This window comes from Sphaeramia orbicularis, chromosome 18, assembly GCF_902148855.1.
Source record: "Sphaeramia orbicularis chromosome 18, fSphaOr1.1, whole genome shotgun sequence".
NCBI lineage: Eukaryota > Metazoa > Chordata > Actinopteri > Kurtiformes > Apogonidae > Sphaeramia > Sphaeramia orbicularis.
Window position 1 is genome coordinate 10,681,893 of NC_043974.1, and position 7,664 is coordinate 10,689,556.

The window sequence follows — 7,664 nt, forward strand, 5'->3', positions numbered from 1 at the left end:
CTGCAGCAATGGAGGTTGATCAAGCCTCGAAAGTTGGTGCTACCAATTCCTAAAGGTGTCCCAACATTTTGTCGCGAAAAAAATTTACTGTCTTTGGTCCCTTTTGGAATTCTTCCACACTATATTTCAGAAAAACTTATATCTTTATAGCTTCGTCTAGCTCCGTTGAATAAATGCACACAGAGTCAAGGCAAAAGTCGGAAATCGAGCAGAATTCGAGCCGCGTGAAGTGTTTATTCTTACAAAAACAAACACTGAGTTAACATCTGCAGAAGCAACTGACTTTTTGCCCGGGAGACCCTTTATATTATCGCTGCAGTACTTATTTATAGTCCAAATAAGCAAAAAAAACACATAAAAAAAATTAAAAGACAGACTTTACAGATAAGGAGATGGGAGGCGGAGGCGAACGTGGACATACTGTGTCTAAGGACGATTGGTGTGATGTACAGTACCGGTCAAAAGTTTTAGAACACCCCAATTTTTCTAGTTTTGTATTGAAATTCCAGCAGTTCAAGTCCAATGAACAGCTTGAAATGTACAAAGGGAAGCGGTGAACTGCCAGAGGTAACAAAAAAAGGTAAGGTTAAGCAAAACTGAAAAATAATGTACATTTTAGAATGATACGAAAAGGTCTTTCCAGCGAACAAGAATAGGGTTAACAACTTAAAGCAGTTCTGCAGCAATGGAGGTTGATCAAGCCTTGAAAGTTGGCGCTACCGATTCCTAAAGGTGTCCCAACATTTGTCGTGAAAAAAATTTACTGTCTTTGGTCCCTTTTGGAATTCTTCCACACTATATTCAGAAAAACTTATATCTTTATAGCTTCGTCTAGCTCCGTTGAATAAATGCGCACAGAGTCAAGGCAAAAGTCGGAAATCGAGCAGAATTCGAGCCGTGAAGTGTTTATTCTTACAAAAACAAACACTGAGTTAACATCTGCAGAAGCAACTGACTTTTTTGCCCCGGGAGACCTTTTATATTATCGCTGCAGTACTTATTTATAGTCCAAATAAGCAAAATAAAAACACATAAAAAAAATTAAAAGACAGACTTTACAGATAAGGAGATGGGAGGCGGAGGCGAACGTGGACATACTGTGTCTAAGGACGATTGGTGTGATGTACAGTACCGGTCAAAAGTTTTAGAACACCCCAATTTTTCTAGTTTTGTATTGAAATTCCAGCAGTTCAAGTCCAACGAACAGCTTGAAATGATACAAAGGGAAGCGGTGAACTGCCAGAGGTAACAAAAAAAAGGTAAGGTTAAGCAAAACTGAAAAATAATGTACATTTTAGAATGATACGAAAAGGTCTTTCCAGCGAACAAGAATATGGGTTAACAACTTAAAGCAGTTCTGCAGCAATGGAGGTTGATCAAGCCTTGAAAGTTGGCGCTACCGATTCCTAAAGGTGTCCCAACATTTTTGTCGTGAAAAAATTTACTGTCTTTGGTCCCTTTGGAATTCTTCCACACTATTTCAGAAAAACTTATATCTTATAGCTTCGTCTAGCTCCGTTGAATGAATGCGCACAGAGTCAAGGCAAAAGTCGGAAATCGAGCAGAATTCGAGCCGCGTGAAGTGTTTATTCTTACAAAAACAAACACTGAGTTAACATCTGCAGAAGCAACTGACTTTTTTGCCCCGGGAGACCATTTTATATTATCGCTGCAGTACTTATTTATAGTCCAAATAAGCAAAATAAAAACACATAAAAAAAATTAAAAGACAGACTTTACAGATAAGGAGATGGGAGGCGGAGGCGAACGTGGACATACTGTGTCTAAGGACGATTGGTGTGATGTACAGTATCGGTCAAAAGTTTTAGAACACCCCAATTTTTCTAGTTTTGTATTGAAATTCCAGCAGTTCAAGTCCAATGAACAGCTTGAAATGGTACAAAGGGAAGCGGTGAACTGCCAGAGGTAACAAAAAAAAGGTAAGGTTAAGCAAAACTGAAAAATAATGTACATTTCAGAATGATACATAAAGCGAACAAGAATATGGGTTAACAACTTAAAGCAGTTCTGCAGCAATGGAGGTTGATCAAGCCTCGAAAGTTGTGCTACCAATTCCTAAAGGTGTCCCAACATTTTGTCGCGAAAAATTTACTGCCACAGTGGGAGATGTCTTTGGTCCCTTTTGGAATTCTTCCACACTATATGTCAGAAACTTATTCTTTATAGCTTCGTCTAGCTTCGTTGAATAAATGTGCACAGAGTCAAGGGCAAAAGTCGGAGATCGAGCAGAATTCGGCCGCGTGAAGTGTTTATTCTTACAAAACGAACACTGAGTTGACATCTGCGGAAGCCCCGGGAGACCATTTTTATATTATCAGAAGTTGGTTGGGTTTAGCTACAAACCTACCTATTTTTTTTATCATATTTTGAACACAATCTAGTCACGTCGGAAATCCCCCTTTTGGCTTGTCTCCGATAGGGTACGGTTTTTCTTGGTGTCTATCCGGATTGGTCAGAGAATATACATATGCAGTTGATTCCTAGAATTAATTCATCATATATTAATATTAGGGATGTCCGATAATAATAACCCTCCATTTCCCACAATGCACGTCGCAACAAAATTCCAAAGATGCCCGAGTTCCGTCCCAGCTCTGTTTGTAAACACATAGTTTGTTTATGGTGGATGGCACTAAGAAATTGTTCTCCGTGATGCAAGAGATTCAGGTAAGTAATCGCAGAAAGACTTACAGATTGGTGATACTTAGGATATGACTGGGTTGACAGATTTGATGATTCTCCCGCACCTTTAAAGTCTAGAACCATCAGCTGGATGAAACCAGAACCTCCCTCATATAATACATGGATTTAAAAAGTTTGGGATATTTACCAAATGGAGCAATCAGATACTTGCTTAGGCTTCAGAAAACCATATTATTGTTAAACTCGTTTTAGTTCAGGAGCCACATTCAGCTAAATTTGATCTAAAGTGGGCCAACCAGTAAAAATATAACACATAATATATAATAATGACACTCCAAACTTTTCTCTATGGTTTAGAGTGAAAAAAAAAAAAAAATTACAGTATGAAAAGGTTTACATGTACAAACTATCCTTTCAAAATATGTGAATAACACGAAAAAACTGAAAAAAAATAAGTGGTAATTTAACAATATTCTGCCCTTAGTTATCATTTACACATGTACATTATAAACTCTACAGATCACAGTGGATCTACAAACACACAAAACATTAATAAACAGACAGAAATTTTGTTTAAAACTGTATTACTCTCTTAAGATATTTCAGGTTGTTCATATTTGTTCAGGTGATTAACATTTTTTTTGCAAAATTATACTTTGTTTTAGTGTAAATACATGAAAATATTTACATTTATAAAGAGAAAAATTTAGAGTTTCATTATTTACTATGTTATTATGATAGTATTTTCTGGTCCCTGCCCACTTTAGATTGAATTGGTCTGAATGTGGACCTGAACTAAAGGATTGTAACCCTCTGGTATCCAGGTGCGCCTTTTAGGCACACTTTGCACTTCCTGTTAAAAAACTTCTTATTGTTTTTCACAATTTTAAATAAGGTTAGAATTCAAAAGTTGTTCATTTTTGCATGATCTTTAAAATTCTGGCCACCAACTAAAATTTGCACACTGTAAAAAAAAGAAAATTACAAGACTAGCATCTGTCTCCCAAGTGTGCCTAAAACGCACTATTTCTTCCATTTGATATGTATGATTAGGGTTGACCTTGATTTACAAAAATAAAATCAAATTAGAGCAGAAAAAATACATCAATATATAATATTTAATAGTTTGATTTATAGGTGTGGCATTTTACGCACACTTTGGTGACTGATGCTAGTATTTTTCACATTTGACCTAGCGCCAAAAATAATAATGCAAATTAACCAATGTTGGAGTTAATCATTGACATATGCCAGGATGACAAAAAATCGATAATATGTGGTCCGCTTTTTATGTAGTATATTGAAAAAAAAAAATTTGTTTTGTTTTTTTGCATCAAAAAAAAAAAAAAATAGGTTTGTTTACAATACCAAAAACAGCATTTAACGGGTTAAAAAATGTGACAGTTATTGAGTATTGGTATTTTCATTTACAGCTCAAGTTGATGAAATAGAAAAAAGTGTAAAGAATTAAAAACAAAACTGTATGAAAATTCTTTGACATTATTCCACAAGTGTGCCAAAAAGGCACACTTGGTGCTTAGTAAGGGCCTTGCTGGACGGGATACCGGAGGGTTAATATCTTAGTGTAATTTTTGCATTTCACAAATTCATCCCAAGGGCTGGATTGGACCCTTTGGCGGGCCAGATTTGGCCCCCGGGCCACATGTTTGACACCTGGTACTAAAAGAGAGAACCTATATATACTTTTGTTGCTGCATTAATATTTCTTGGCAATGCAAAACTCCATGTTGTTAATCAAGGTGTTGTCATTCTGCCTCTGACCAAGATTTATATCTACAGCCTATTTTTGGAAGTGGACATTGTCTGTTTACTATAATTATTATTGTTGTCTTTAAATTCCATCGGTGTTTCCTGTGGAGGTTGTGGGAGTACACTTGCTGCTGTGAAGGGCGAAAAGAAACTAAGCTGAACTGTACTTGAATGTATAAATTTATTGTACTGAAAAAATTAAGAAAATCTAATTAAAACTAACTTAAAAAAAAAAAAAAAGACAGAGTTTAGAAGTGGACTCATGTAAGATACAGTATTTCCAGAAAATAAGGTTTGGACGAAAAAGAACAAAAAAAAAATCCCCTCTCTTCCAAGAACTTTGTATGAATTTTTTATATCACATCGATAAAAATCTTCAAAAAGGCTTTTGATATATGTTAAACCCATCTGGAAAGATAGACAGCCCACTGTTTTCTCACAGTCGTCTGTCAATACTTTAGCTCTCATGGAGAATACATTTCTTTAATTTGCTTTTGATAGAAAACCGATGCCTCTTTAGCCATTCCTGTTTCTTTTAAAATGCAAAGTTCAAAGACAGCTTCTACTCTACCATCCAATACACACCACCAACTGCTCCTAGCTTTTATCAGTCCTTGAGGAATCAGTGAGTTTATGTGCTACCACCTAAGGTTTTCCATCTTTCTAATATATGCTATATCTCTAGATCTGGCTGATCCACTCAAAGAAACAATTTGTTGGAATGAACGGAATAAAATTATGGAATAAATTTACATCGAATTAAAATGCTTTCATTTAGCGGACACAATTTGTTGAACCAACTAATTACCCCACCCCCCGAAGGGGAGCCAAGGGGTAGTGTTTTTGGTTTATAAAAGTCTAGCAGCAAAACTATTGGTTGAATTCATACCCAAATTGCACCCTTTACTTAGAACGGATTAGATACACACTTAACGATAAACTGGGAGAATTTGAAAAAATTTGGGAACAAGTGATGATAAATTTAACAGCTCTGGGGTTGGGAGGTTGAGATGTTAAATTGTATGTTTAAGTTGTTGGGTTCTTTTTGTTTTTGTTTTTTTCTTCTTTCCTTCCTCTTTTCTCACTCTATCAAAGCTGTTTATTTCTGCATGTGCGTTGTTGTTGATATTAAAAACTGAAGCATAACACTGGGTTAGAAAAAAATGTTTTTTGTAAGTTTTCAACAGAATTAGGACCATTTTGCACCGCGAAATCCAAAAATGACATCTGTTTTTCTCAATCAGGTCAGGTTTTTTTTTGCTAATTTGATTTTGAAAAATTTGCTCTTCTCACAAAATCGATTACATTTTTGTGACTTTATCAGTTGATTTTTTATATAGTTCTCACCCAAAATAGGTTTTAAGAGAAAAAAAAAATCATTTTCTAACAGGATTCCTGTTAGGTACAATGGTGTATTCAGCGCAGATGTAGCAGAATACGTCAGGCTTATTTTTGCAAGATCTTCTAGCTCTTCTAGCGAACTTTCAATTAGAGCAGTACTTGGGCCGCAACTGATGATGTTTCGTGAGATCGCATGAACAGATCAGAACGTGTATTCAGAAATAGCTGTAGGGTTAAGGCTGTGTTTTATGCTTACCACTTCATCGAGCTCCGCCGGCCTTTACGCGGCCAATTGACGTCGTTTTCACCCCCACGCCCCCCCTTCCCAGCTCATCTCAAGCGGAACTTCCGCTTTGCGCAACCTCAGAAATTTTGTAAAAGACACGCAGACAACATGGCCAACATTCAGGAGCTCCTGGTGGTAGAAGTACAGAAGTACAGGCACTGTATGATTCGTCACACCGGGATCACCGCGACAGCCGTGTGGGTGAACAATTCATGGAGGGAAATTGCGGCGACAGTCGGCAAGAGGAGGAATGGGTAAAAAAAAAAACCTGGAAAAACATTCGGGACAGATTTGTGAAGGCAAAAAGACCGCCAAAGGGAAAAGTGGAGACCCAGGGGGGAACCCAAACATCCCATGGATTCTGAGAGAGTCGAGCTGGCTCTGGAATTTTACTAAACACAAGGAAACAGACACAAATTTCCCTTCGGAGGACGTAAGTTTATTGATAACTGTGTGAAACAAAAACGAAACTGATGAAAATGCAGCTATTCTGTATACATGAAATTAATCACATTTTTATATTTAAAGGTGTTTTGGGGGAGGCAAATAAAGACATGCTCCAACACATATCTTCACCTCATCATCACCATCTACATCCTCATCATCACCATCACCATCTTCCCATTTGTCCTCAACCCTTGTGCCATCTGCGGAACAGACTCCTGCTTTCAGTTGCGGTAGGTGTTGTTTTTACATTATACTTGAGTAAATTTGTTGTTCTGTGATGGTATCCTATTACAGGTCATATCATACTACTTATATTCATATTGTATTCATATTGTACATATTTGAATGTTTTATACTGTAATACTTATGTCACAACTGCCTCTCTACTCAGAAAAAAAGGAGTTGCCTCATAGAGTCCAGGCCAACGACCGCTGACGAAATGGAAGCTTGAGGACATTTGTTCTCCAACGACTCGAGAATATTGAGAAGCGAGGGCCATGATCAGAAAACAATGCTAATGCAAATTTTGGGTTGTGTTGTTGCTAATCTCTTGGAGAATGTCCAAGAGGCAAAGAGGGAAGCAGTAAAGTTTAAAGTTTACCAACTGCTTTATGAAGCTGCACAGCCAGACCAACATAGCTGAAGAGTTAAATTTGCATATTTTAATTTTAGCAGTTCTTATCAGTGGGAATTCTTAAAAAAACAATACATATGTCTGTTTGCACTCGTGCACGTCACGTTCGTGCGGCAAGCATAACCAGCCTTTTTAGGGCAAGGGTAGGGTAAGGAATAGACTAAATGATGCCACCTTCTGCTCTGGAGAGGTATTGCAGATGGGATTCCTAGCTAAACAAATTGAAGTTGTGTTGACGTAACGCAATCTTGTAGTTTTAAAGATTTTGCATGTCTTGCTAAAACTACATGATTTAGAAAAGTTCAACCACTAAACATGAATTAATATAATAGAAGCTACATATTGTACTTACGTTGTTAAACAGGACATCCATGTTGCTTTAGTTTTAGTGTTCATAATTGGATATTTCAGCAGCCACTTGAAGAACGATGATGACTGGTCAATTGTACAAGAGGAAGGTTTTTACTGATTCTTCTCAAGGTAAAAATCATTCCATGGAAAAGAGAAAAACTAAGAAAAAAA